Source organism: Arvicola amphibius, chromosome 15, assembly GCF_903992535.2.
Source record: "Arvicola amphibius chromosome 15, mArvAmp1.2, whole genome shotgun sequence".
NCBI classification, from domain to species: Eukaryota; Metazoa; Chordata; class Mammalia; order Rodentia; family Cricetidae; genus Arvicola; species Arvicola amphibius.
Window position 1 is genome coordinate 27,011,376 of NC_052061.1, and position 13,880 is coordinate 27,025,255.

At 39.6% G+C, this 13,880-nt stretch overlaps 1 protein-coding gene and 1 pseudogene across 5 annotated transcripts in view; one reads left to right on the top strand and one right to left on the bottom strand.

The window, feature by feature from the left end:
* The window catches only part of Large1 (LARGE xylosyl- and glucuronyltransferase 1), a 533,170-nt gene that overhangs the window by 195,829 nt on the left and 323,461 nt on the right, over window positions 1–13,880 (top strand). The gene's annotated exons all lie outside the window — the stretch shown is intronic.
* LOC119801975 lies at window positions 5,419–6,312 on the bottom strand (annotated as a pseudogene).

Sequence of the window (13,880 nt, forward strand, 5' to 3'; positions counted from 1 at the left end):
ACCATGAAGAGAAGAAGGATTCTTTTAAGAGAAGGAAAATAAATTAGTATTAGAATAATTTTACTTTTTTAGTGGGGGGAACTCATGTTGGCAGTGGTCCTACCTGACAAATGACAGATTCTCTTCCTCTCTCCCACCTCCTCTGTCATCCACAAGAGAGGTCACATTGTTTTTCTTTCTTTTTTTTTTTTTTTGTTTGTTTTCTCTTCTCTCCTCAGCACACCTTTGCCCAGCACAAGATGTAACTGTGAAGTCAACAACACCTGTTGGGTGTGTTGTGCTGGCATAGTTTCTGTCATGACTCTGTTGAGAAGAAAGGAACATAGTTTTTCCATGAGCATCCATCCTTTCTTTAGGGGATTTTTCCCTTATACCTGCTGTATGCTACCCATTGTTCTCAGCTCATAGGAATTCATTGATGGCTTCAACACAGAGTTTGGGCTTTATAGGATTTCCTTTTCAGTGAGGGAAGTAGATAATATATCAATTCTATCTACCAGTGAGGAAGGTCATTAAAAACAATAAGGGAGAAAGCCAACTAGTTATAATAGGGCATAACTTTAATCTCAGTACTCACGTGGCAGAGGCAGGCAGATCTCTGTGAATTTGAGGTCAGCCTGGTCTACATAGTGAGTTTCAGTCCAGCCAGAGATAGACAATGAGACCCTGACTAAAACAAAGCAAGCAAATAATAAATAGGTAGGGCTGAGGAGTTAGCTTGAGTGATAAAAGTGCTAAAGAAATGAGTTAAGTTTCTAAAACCCACATATTGAAAATTTGGGTGTGGTGAATGTTCCAGGTTAGTGAGAGAACCTGCATCAAAGGAAAAAAAAATAAGCAAAATCTGAGGAATGACAGGTAAGCATGTGTGTGTGTGTGTGTGTGTGTGTGTGTGTGTGTTTGTGTGTGTGTGCATGTGCACATACACACATGATAAAAAGACAGTGGATGGGTACAATGTGGAGCTTTTGCAGAGGAGGGAAGATTTCCTTGAAGAAGCCATTTGGAAAAGGGATGTCCATGAAGCCGGAAGAGAGGCAATGCAACGATCTAAATAAAGATATTCCAGAGTAGTGAATACCAAATGCTGATATCCTAAGGTCAAACATGGCCTTGCTTAAAGGGTAGCTTTAATAGGAAGAGAGGAGTACAGGGAGGGTTAGGCTGTTGCAAGTGATTTAGGCTTTCACTGAAAGAAACAGTTTTGTTCCAGGTGGCCAATAGCAAGCCACTGGGTGGCAATGGCAAGCCATCAACATAGGGTCGCCAAACAAAGTCCAAGATAGCAGGTTGAACTTGAATTGTAGATAACAATAAATAGTTGCTTAGGTTCTATGCAACTTGGAATCTTATATTATGTTTCTTATTAATTCTGGCAATGTGTGTTTATACACTCAGGAGTAAGTGTCTGGTGGGGAAAGTGAACGGGACAGAGAAAGAAGAGAACATTCTAAGTAATGAGACAGAAAGCTTTTTGTTTCCCAGAACAGCGATCCAGACCAGATCAAGCCTCTGGTAGTCCCAGCAGAGGTGGGAGAAGTGTTTGTATTTGGGATATATTGTGATGCCACTTGGTGGTGCTAATGGCTTTGCTATGGCAGAGAAAGGGGAGTTAGGACTGAGGCTAAGCTCTAGTTTACAAGGAGGAAGCAGTCAGTCTAGAGTCTGGAGGTTATTCAGTGTGTTAGCAATTGGGTATGTGAGTGCCTCTGATAGTTAAAGATTTGGATACCCCCAGACAGACAAAATGAGCTGATTTGATTTGCCGTGTTTAATCACATTCTTTTGCTCTCAGTAGATTTATATGCTCCCCATGTGACTAGATGAGGCAATAAGTATCATCATTGGCATATCCAACATCTTTTGAGGACTAACTTGTGCCAGGGCCCCTACTGATTGCATTGCATGTCTGTGGCTCACCTAAACTGATGGGGCCATGCTGTAATCAGCTTCTTGTTAGAACTGAGAAAATTGAGACTTAAATACAAGGCAGTACACATACTGTTCTCCTTTTTTTTTTTTTTTTTTTTTTTTTTTTGGTTTTTCGAGACAGGGTTTCTCTGTAGCTTTGAAGCCTATCCTGGAACTAGCTCTTGTAGACCAGGCTGGTCTCGAACTCACAGAGATCTGCCTGCCTCTGCCTCCCGAGTGCTGGGATTAAAGGCGTGCGCCACCACTGCCCGGCCTGTTCTCCTTTTTGAAGTTGATTATTTTATTGTTGTTCTTTAGTTTCATGGAGAGATGATTCAGTGGTAAAGAACACTTAGTGATCTTATAGAAGAACATGGTCCACCCGTATAATGGCTTTCAACCACCTGTAATTCTAGTTCCAGGGGGGTCCAGCACCCACTTATGGCATCCATAGATGCTAGGCATGCCCATGGTACACATACATACATGCAGGTATACACACATACACACAAAATAAAAAAAAAGTAGTATGTGGGCACTTGAGTATACTCAGCCCTTAACAGGAGCACTGTTTAGTTGAGATTATGACCTATAAAGATGCTTGTATTCTAAATGCCACAAGAACCCACAGCTCTGTCTGATTCCTGGGTTTTATATACAGCATCATTCTCAGGGAATAGCCAGTCAAGGGAGTTTCTTCACAATGAGTAATCCTGAACTGCTGTAGGACTTAGCTTAGTGGCAAAAGAACTGATCTGTATGTATGAGGTTTTAACTTCAATTTCCTGTACTAATAGCAGCAAAATCAAACAAACAAACACTGAGTAATCCTTGGCTACATGACAAAAATTTGTTTAGATATGGATGAAACACACAGTGTTATGGTCTCGATATGCTTTATCCAAACAGGTTGAAGAACTGGAAGCTTGGTCTCTACTGCCATGTAGTAAAAGGTGGCCACACAGTTAAGAGGTGTCCATGTCATAACTGCTCTAACAAAAGGATTCATATTGGTCTTGCATTGAATTGAGTAGCTCCCAAAAGAACATAGTTATAAAAGAGGAACCTAATCCTGACCCCCCTTTTCTCTATCACTCTCTTTCTTATGTATCCACTATGTTGTCATTGCATGCTGTGGGACTGCCAGAAGACCCACAGAAGAAGTTAATGAACCTTGGGTTTCATTGACCTTCTAAGTAGTAATGCTAGTTTAAAAGACGATAACCCACTCAGTGGGTGCCTACAACTCCATGAGGAACTTTTGAGGTTCAGAAGGTATCTCACCAGTGATCTCTGTGTAAATAATGTTGATTCCTCAGTACTGGATCTGAGGAGGAATCTCTGATCTTGACATTTTCGCTTCCCCAAACTGTGAACTACAAAGACCTCCTGTCTAGAAAAGGTGCCATCCTCAGATATTTGGGTAAAGCAATGGCAGAAGAGACCAAAGCATACAAAACATCTCAATTTAATCAAACTCATAGTTGATCTAGGTGTCATTAGTCCTCTTTGTGCTTTGGGAAATGCTTCCAGACTTTACATTATTATATAGAAATCCCTTGAGTTCCTCACATCCCTAGTGTACATGCCTGGATTCTATAACAGATGCCAGGGATGGGAGTTTCAATGCAGTCTGATAATATGTGATACTCAGATTTGGGTTCCTGGGAATTTGTACAGGCTTATTAGATGTCTCTAAAAGCAGCTTTCTGGCAAAATCACCTTGGAATTCTTTTACATATTAATATCCTGTACCCAGGGTTTCATGTGCCTTTAATGGTTCTCATTATTGGAAGTTGTGCTAGTTGCCACTGCTGCTACTTTAACCAGCTTCTCACACTTTCTGTGTATAAAGTTCAGGATGGTTTCTGATTAGCTGGCTTCCCTCCTACCTCTCCCTAAGCATAGTTCAGGATGGGTTCTGAATGGTTGGGCTTCTCTTCCTGATCTGTGCTTGGTTGGATTCTAGGCAGTCCTCAAAATAAGGATTTTTTTTCATGGTTTATTTTTTTATATTTAAAAATTTCCATCTCCTCCCCTCCTCCTCCCCCTTCTCTCCCCTCCTCCTCCCCCTTCCTTCCCTTCCCTTCCACCCATACCTCCCCTCCCTCCCTCTCCAGGCCAAGGAGCCATCAGGGTTCCCTACTCTATGTTAAGACCAAGGTCCTCCCAACTCCCCCCAGGTCCAGGAAGGTGATCGACCAAGCTGAGAAGGCTCCCACAGAGCCCGTCCATGTAGAAGAATCAGAGCCCAGCGCCATTGTCCTTTTCTTCTCAGTCAGCCCCCACTGTTGGCCACATTCAGAGAGACGGGTTTGGTCGCATGATCCATGCATCAACAGGTATCACTCAGAACCTTGAAGAAGTGGAGCAAGAAGTTCAGAACCTTTTATGGGAAAGTATGTAGTTGGGACATTGCTTTACAAGACACATGGGATTGGAGTCATGTTCTTGATGCAGAAGTAAGGGGTCCTGAGAAAGGGCGTTACACATGGCAGTTTTGTTCCTTGCTTTTTACTTTTATCTGACTCAGCCATGCTTTTCTTCCTCCTCAGATCCAGTACTGAGGAACCTACATTATTTACAGAGATCACTGGTGAACTAGTACCGGAACCTTAAAAGTTCCTCATGGAGTTGTAGGTGCCCACTGAGTGGGTTATCCTCTTTTAAACCAGCACTATGACTAGAAGGTCAATGAAACCCTAGCTTCATTCTTACAGAAGAGTCCACAGGATGTCTCTGTAGAATTTTGTAAGGGGTCTTTTTCTTTCCTGCCAGTAAGCTCTCAAATAATGATGTGGAGACTTCCTATTAATTACTAAAGCTAGGACTTAGCTTAGGATTGTACCATTAACTCTTATAAATTAATCCTTATATATTAATTTATATTTTGCCTCATGGTGTTTTACCTTTCTTTCATCTTGCACCTCCTGTTTCCTCTCTGTCTGGTGATAACTTCCCCCTTTTCCCCAGAGCAGAGTTCTCTCTCTCTCTCTCTCTCTCTCTCTCTCTCTCTCTGTCTCTCTCTCTCTCTCTCTGCCTGTAAGTGCCTCTTATACCTTCTACCTAGCTATTGGCTGTTTAGCTTTTAATTATACAAATCACAGCAATGCATTTTCACACAATTTACAAATATCCCACAACATTTCCCCATTTGTCTAAATAAAAAGAAAAGGTTTTAACTTTAATGTAGTAAAACTATATACAGTAAGGACAATTATCAAGTAAGAAATACATTCTTTTTTTGTCTTTAGATATTTTTTATTTCTTCAATTTTTATTATCAGGAGTGACTGAAATAAAAAATATAATTGAGTCCCATCATTATTGTCATTATGGAAATGGCTTTAAGAGAAAACTGGTCAGATGAATATTATTGCTTCCCACTTTTCAACTGGTAAATAGTTACCACTGATAAAACAGACAAACACAGAGAATCTGTCCAGAATGTTCAAGACATGATGTATATACAACATGCCTGTTCTCGGGGAGAACACCTATGACATTATTATGTGTACTTGACCTCATCATACAAGACAAGCACAAAGGGACCACCCATGCCCTGAGAACGTTGGATCATGCACCCTTGAAAAAGCCCTTGCTTCCTTCATCATGAGCAATCTTCCTCTAGCAGTCGATCGTGCCTGTATACATGATGTCAGTTCCTTTGCGTCCTGACTGCATCATCATACTACAGTGAACCATGTCAAAGGGATAGGAAGTCAAACCAGCAACAGCAGTGACAGACTGTGCAATCATCCAGCTGTTGAAGATATGAGTGTTCTTGGGATCTGGAAGCATTCCCTTTGCAGTGTCATAGATGCCAAAGTAGGCAGCTCGGTAGATGATAATGCCCTGGACTGACACATTAAAGCTTTGGTACAGGCCCCTAATCCCATCAGATTTCTAGATCTTAACCAGGCAGTCACCAAGGCCTTTGAATTCCCTTTCAGCTCCAGCTATGCCCACATCAGCTGCTAGACGGGTACAGGCAAAATCAAGGGGGTACACAAAGCACAAGGATGTGGCCTCAGCGGCACCACCTGATGCCAGGTTCCCTGCAAAGTAGCGCCAAAACTGGGTCCCCTTGTCCACACCACCCAAAAAGATCTGCTTGTATTTATCTTTGAAGGCAAAGTTGAGAACCTGGGTGGGGAAGTTATCTGATGACATCGGCCAGGTTACCACGCCAGAAGGACAGGACTCCCTGTTTCTTGGGGATACGAACCACGCTGTCTATAATGCCCTTGTATTGTTTATCTGCCGTGATTTGCTTGCTGGTATGCTGCACCTGCAGCAGCAGCTTGACCCGCTCGATGGGCGCTACTGCCGTCTTGGAGATGGTCGCGGCCACTCCACCTGCCAAGAAGTCCTTGGCAAAGGACACAGCGGCATCTGTCATGTTGAAAGAGAAAGAAAGGGCAGAGGAGCGCGGAACGGGACTGGCTTGACAACCGGCATTGACTCCAGACTATGGGCAAGAAATACATTCACAATATCCAGTCCATTAGGATTGGCAAATTCAAAGAAAGTGTTCCATTATCTGTTCTATCTTGGTGAGTCTAAAGTTTTATACCTAAACCACCTTCTATCAAACTTGTATTACCATTCTTAACAATATCTTTTTAGACATTAAGAAATCTTTTTTTCTCTTTTTCTAGTATATTAAACAAACATTTAAATACACACCTATAAAAGTTTTGAAACATGACATCTCTGATTCAGGCAAACTTCATATTGACCGTACATGTCTCATTCCCATGAAATCCCAACTGGTAACCACTATACAGTATTTAGGTAAAAAAAAATTTTTCTGGAATTTTCCAATGTGCTATGATCAGCATTTTTTTGAGTCTAAATGTTTTCATTCTAATTTCCAGCAATTTAACAACTTTAAGGGGAAGAAAACCACACTGAAACACTACCACACTACCACACTACAACACTACCACATGAACATAAAGACTGCCAAATTTCAATCATTAAAGTGTTTTAAATGTTTGCCATGTATTTACATGAGCTAAACTGTCTAATTCATATTCTTCCATGTGAACTACAGTTTCAAAGACAGAATTAAGCAACACAGCACACATACTCAGGCTTCAGGCTTTAGGGACATTTCCAGGCACAGCCCTTGTCAGAGGCCTCTAGACACCAAGAATCTCATTTTGCTTGATTTTTCTGTGGTGCTGGGGACTGAGTCCAAGACCTTGTGACTGCAAGGCAAATACTCCCCCTCAGATCCATATCTTCAGCAAACAAGAAAATTAACTGAAGCCTTTCTATTAGAATATTCCCTGTTTTATGCTTTCCACAATTACTAACATCTTTCATAAGACTCGTTCTTTTGTTCTGAAAAGACACAAACTTTTAAAGGTAACATATATATCTACATTAACACTTGTATGCAATGTGCAGTGTACACAAGTCAGCTAAGGATGATTTTTTTTGTGTTATGTTTGAGTCAGGCATCTATCATTTTTATATTTTTGTTTAGACTGTATAACCAAACTGTAATATAAATTTCTTTCCATGTTATATGAAATGATGGCATATAACAAGTCATGAGGACTCTGTAGTGATGGGGTAGCTGACCAATCCCTTGTCTGAGGGGTGTGGCTGCTCCAGGGCAAAAAATACCTTTAAAAGATCTGTGTTTGGGTAAGCCCCTCCCTCTTGGTTCCCTGCTCTTTGCTGGAACCCTGGCTCTGTAAGTTTGCCCCACTTCCTTCCTTTATTAAAGCTGATTATTTCGGACAAAGCTAGTTTGGTTATTTCCCATTGCCGGCTGACCACCACGCTTCACTGTAGCCAACAAGATTTATCATGTCTCATCCAGTCTCAGAAGTGTTTCCTTGTCTAAGGATCAGCATATATGTCACTTGTCCTGTAGTCTTCCGGCTCTTTCTTTCATGTCTGCAACTAAGGTTCTCAGGATATCTTCCCTGATCAAATCTGATCTTTATTAATCTTGAAGAGAAGCATAACCTTTTGTTTCCTGTGCAGACCAAGGCATAATCTTTCCCCCAAAGCAGCATATTTTTTCTGACTTTCATTTTGAACTAAAGATATTTTTGAAATATATAGGTTGTTTCAATTTAGCACTTTCCATAATCCAATATCTCTCTGTAGCTATTGTTTTTGTACATTAGCATCCAAAAAATTTAAAGGCAAAATAAAGCCATCCAGCATCCAGACACCCTTTGTATATCCCATATTTATGTGACTTATTTTTCATAGATTACTTTACTCTTTCTTTAAAGACTTTATTACTTTTAAACTATTTTTTTCCTATGACTATCTTTACCCATTTTCTTTTATTTCTTCAGCATCTAAGCAAATTTTTAAACATACTATGCCTTTTTAGAGGTTTTCTGTTTCTGGAACTGATTTTTCTCAGCACGTGCAGCATTCTCTGACCACATAAGAAAAAATATTAAAATGCCATGTCAGCCATCACACAGCTTAGCTTAGCATATGCAGCTTGTGCATGGCACTGGCGACTGGCTCCAGCCCACAGGCAGTAGCTAGGAACTGAGACTTTATATTCTGTAGTTCATCTGAGAGAATGTGGGACTAGGAAGTCATGTCTGGTTCCATGTCTGCATTTTTGGAGCTTTTTCTTCTAATCTTTCTCAGGTCCTATGTGGATATTTTTATCCCCCCACCCTCATGTCGGAAATGATATGTAATGAGTCTTTCTCTGTCCCTCTAGGTAGCTACCAAATAATGACATAGAGACTTCTTATTGGTTATGTAAGCTTGACTTATAGCCTAGGCTTTTTCCTTATTAGATCTTATAACTTCAATTAACCTATTTATATTAATCTGTATTCTAAAAATCATGTGGCATTTCTTCTCTTCCATCTTGTATCTCCTGTTTCCACTTTTTGTCTCCTGGCATTTCCTATGTGCCTAGATTCTCCTCTCACTTTCTCTCCTTGGAAAACCTTCCTGTACCTCCTGCCTAGCTACTAGTTGTTCAGCTTTTTATTACACCAATCAGAGAAAATTCATTTTCACACAGTTTACAAATATCCCATTCCACAACAGGATTTTTTTCCCCTTTAAAGTTGTCTTGTAGCTGGTATTTGTTGGCCTGTAGGTGTCAGGATAGGAAGGGTGTAGAACACATGGGTTCCTGGGTGGGCTCCATAGACACCAGGCAGGCACATGATGCCTATATGTACATGCAGTTATATGTGCATACACTTAAAATAAAAATAATCATAAAAATATGTGGGCACAATGGGTCAGACTCATATTCAACCCCCAACGGGAACATTAGATGAAAGTAGTTCCTATAAAGTTGCCTATATCTTGGATGCTTGTGTGCTCATTGGCTTTGATAATTGCATCTTATTCCTCTTATGTTCCCTGTAAACTTGTCAACATTTTACCAATAGGCAACTTGAGCAAGGGAAGGAGTAGATTCTCGAAAGAATGGATCCAGTAAGGACATCTACATCATTTTTACTCCCAAACACACTATATTTTCTGGGTGCTGCTGAATTAAAGGTGAACATGATTATTCCTAAGCTTGCTGTAGCTCTATTACAAAGGCTTACTGTCAACACCTCTTCCTTGTGGTCAGTGCAGAAGCTCACCACATTTTTAGACTGTGTTCTATTGTATGCTGTGTGTTAGTGTGTTAGTTGGTGAAAGCCTGGGAGTTTAAATTTACATGAGTCCTGGCTACAGGGTACTCGTTTTAAAGTAAACAAATAGGATTTCGTTTTTTTTTTTTTTTTGGGTTTTTTTTTTTTTTTTTTTTTTTGTTTTTTTGTTTTTTTGTTTTTTCGAGACAGGGTTTCTCTGCAGCTTTTTTAGAGCCTGTCCTGGAACTAGCTCTTGTAGACCAGGCTGGCCTCGAACTCACAGAGATCCGCCTGCCTAAGAGATTTTAGAAATATTTTCTAACATGAGCTCTCTGTCGACACAAAAATCCCAATCGCAACAACGGGTGGCCCTGAGGGGAACCAGGACGCTGCCAATGTGGGGTGGGGGATACGACGACAATGACACGATGACCACATGTTGACTTTCTGGGGAGCAGTTTAAATAGACTGGGGGAGTGGTCCTGACCTCCTCTGGGGAGGGGTCAAGGTGCAGGGGGTACAGGATTTATAAGGGATATGTGTCAAAATGGAAGGTCAGCAGGCCCATAGGTATTCTTTTCATGTAGGGGTCAGGGAGGCTTCACAGCAAAGCAAAGAGTTTATTGTGGGAACTTAAGAGTTGAGCAAGAAACCTGGGTGGTAGGAAGGAACACACGTTATTAGAAGGAACAGGGGAACAGACCACAGGCTTTGGCTAGATCACTGGCCACTTTGTAGCAGTTAAGTAATTTCCTTTTTCAAAGTACATAATTATCATGAAATCTGTGATGACTGACGTAGTTGCATTGTTTAAACATGCAATTTGATGCAGCCTCTTGAATAGGCTGTAAGAGTAAATGCTATAAAAGAGATGCCAATATCCTCCTGCTTATTATGGCACTGTTGAATGTGGCTTGTATATAGACTCAGTCAAGGTAGCTATTAGAATTAGAATTATGTTGTTTTATGCATCATTATTGATCTGTCAAGGAAGATGAGCTCTTATTATCTGCAGGAAAATGGGTAGAACTAGAGACAACATGTTAAGTGAAATAAGGCATACAACAAAAAAATGAGTATGGTTACATTCATATGAAGAAAATAAATAATTACATTAGTAAATAAATCAGACATTTAAGAAGTAGAGTGGTGTTGTGTGGGATTGGGAAAGGTCCTGATTGGTGGGAAATGAGGGGAAGGTAGAATAAGGGTAAGTTGTCTTTATTAACACATGGTCTAAACATACAGAACACTCACTTTGGATATCATTGGTCCAGTTATGTGGTAATAATGATAAAATGATTAAAAATAAATTTTACAGCGTATATAACTGGTTCAATATATGAATTTTAACAAAGACCTCACAAATTTGAAATCATGACTATTTTACGAGGTCTAGTAATGATATATTAGCCTCCCAGCATGGGCATAGAATGTACCCTAGGGTTTAGACTGCTCACCCACTGCGGTATAGTTTTGTTTACCTTCCCTACTTTCTCATATCTAAGAAGGCAGTGCCCAGTCTCTCTGTAGTTACTTCCAGATGCTTAGCCTCGGCTTGGTTCTACTGAGTTATGTGCTAATTTAGCCTTGGTCTGATCGATTTTTATTAGCCTGAGATACTTAAGGTCATGGGCAGCATGTCTATCAAAATAGGTTCAAAATAGACTGTATGGCATTGGACTCCACTAAAAGACGGTGGTGTTGAGTACCTGAATATGTTTTTTATCATTAGATTATTATTATAATAATATTATTATAATTATATTATTCTGTGATAAATAATATAATTATAATAATATAACATATACGATACATAATATATAATATATAAAATAATATTATTATTATAACAATATTAGATTATTATTAATATAATAATATATTATTATTAGAGAATTTTCCATGCACATATAAAATGAAAATGTCACAGTGAAATCCCATTGTACAATTAATATACATGAAATAAAAGTGCACTGGAAAATAAAGTAGAAACTTCAAATTAGCAAGCATAGGAAACCTCAAAGGCATTTATATTGGAGAGGTTACAATGTCAAACAAATTTGGGGGTGATTTGGTTAGCTAAATTATGCTAATACAGACTAAAGTACAGATAGTTGTTATTGTGCAAATAGTGGTAACTATTATCAATGTTGGAAATGCTTATTCTAACAAGTGTTTAATTATTCAGACAGTATTCTAGAAGCTTTATACATGCTGTCTGGATTAGTTATTGCCAGCACTCCTATAAAAATGTATTGTTTTTATTCCCATTTATCAGGAGGGTGGTAAACCTAAAATGTTTGTCAAGACTGGAAACACAAGACTGACAAACAACAGCTGTAGCATTCAGACCCTCCTAATGTGGCCTTGGACCTCTGACTTCTGAGAACTGAGAGTGTGAATTAAAATTTCAACTTCTGCTTTAATGGCTTCCCACAGAAATAACTAAAAACCCATTCACTTTATTCTTTATAAGGATTTGTTTTAGGGTGTGGTGTGGTGTGGTGTTGACAGCTTGTTAAAGTTAATATTCAAAGAGCAGCTGCTTACCATAGCTCTTTGACAGTTTTAGATACAAGCATACCTTAAAGGTGTATGAGAACAAATTATGCCATTTGAGTTTTAAGTATATTTTCAGCAATATAAATAATGAAGTGTGCTGGAGCTGGCAAGTAGAGTACAGTAAATTGAGTGTAATTAAAACCTTGTGATATTTTTAAATTAGCCAGAAAAAAAGTGACAAAATTTAAAATCTGGATATGTCTTCACACTTTCCTCCAGCTCATTACTGGATGGGTGGTTGCTGAGCGTATTGGTAACATTTATGCTTTGTTTTAAGTGGCATGATTGTCACACTTCATACCAAGATTGCTTTGATTTCATTTCTGCAGAACAGACAGATGACATTTCTAACAACAAGCCCCACTCCCTGTTTCTCAGCAGATGACAGAGGGTATTTTGAGACACCATATGAATTGAAATAATGACTCACCTACTGAGTAGTGTGTCAAAGAGATGGTGAAAGTCAGTAATCCTGTTAGCCCAGGGACAAGCTGTGTTCTTTTATACTAACAGACACAGTTCACTCTTTTCAAAAGCCAGCAATGTGTTAGTGGGAACCCCAGAGTACAGTACTATGGTTAAAATTGTTTTTCAAAACTTGTCTAAAAGCTTTATATGGATGGAGTAATGTCTTATCCAGTCCCTGGAAGTGAAGATAAGGACTGAGCTATATAGATCTGTACACCAAAGGTCTCTGTGAGTGACTATGTAGACTTCTCCATGGTTGAACGTGTCAACGCAAGTTTGGTTCCTAGCACCCATGTAAAACAGCTCATAGCCATCTGTAATCCTAGCTCCAGCAGATCCAATTTTCTTTTCTGTCCTCTATGGATACCTACTCATGTGTACAATTCCCACACAGAAACACAGATACATACTTACACCCGATTAAAAAAAAATTAAAACATCTTAAAAGTGTGTGTGTGTGTGCCACCAAACCCTATCCTAGTTGAAGGCCCAAAGAAAATGTTGCTGATTAGTTTTTATAAGTACACTTGCTTTTACATTTTTATCCAAGTGATAACCCTGGAACTCAGTAATCTCACTTACCTGTCTACTTACCCTTTTTTTTCCCCATCTTCATGGAATATGAACTCACTGGAAATACAAGTCGTATATGGTAGTTGATGGGGAAACCATCAACTGATAGTTTCAACCAATCACCTTTAGTTAGAGTGTAGCCACCTATAGTCCAGGTAGAAAAACCTGGGGATGCAGGTGCAAGGCTCTCTCTCCGCAGTGCCTGCTGGACCTATCGGATTTTGAAACTCCCATTCTTACAGTGTAAGTTTCCCCTCTTTAACGATTAAAGTATTCCTGTTACTCTTGAGCTAACCTAGTAACTTATCGTAACGACCTAATTCGCCAACAGGTAGTTATTTTGCAAATTTTGTATGTTTTGATCATATTCATCCCTCAACTCTTTGCAGACCCACACCTCCATTTTCTACCCACTCAACTTTTTAAAAGAATATCTGTGAAGACCAATCTGTGTTTCCCAAATACCTCAAATGTATTACTTCCCACTGGAGCATGGCTGGCTTACCAGGGGCAATTGGTAAGGGGCCAGTTTTCTTAGATAAAACTAACTGCCTCTCTCACATCATCTATCAGTAACCTATAACTCTGCAGATAGGGGTGGGATTTTGTTCCTGGCTCTTCCCTCTTCAAGCTAGGATTGGTCTGGCTTGAGCTTACAGAGATCTTGTGCATGTTATCTCAACTTCGGTGAATTCATATGTGCTACTGCTGTGCTGTGTCCAGAAGACAGTTTTTCTGTCACCCACTGCTTTGGTTCCTACAAGCT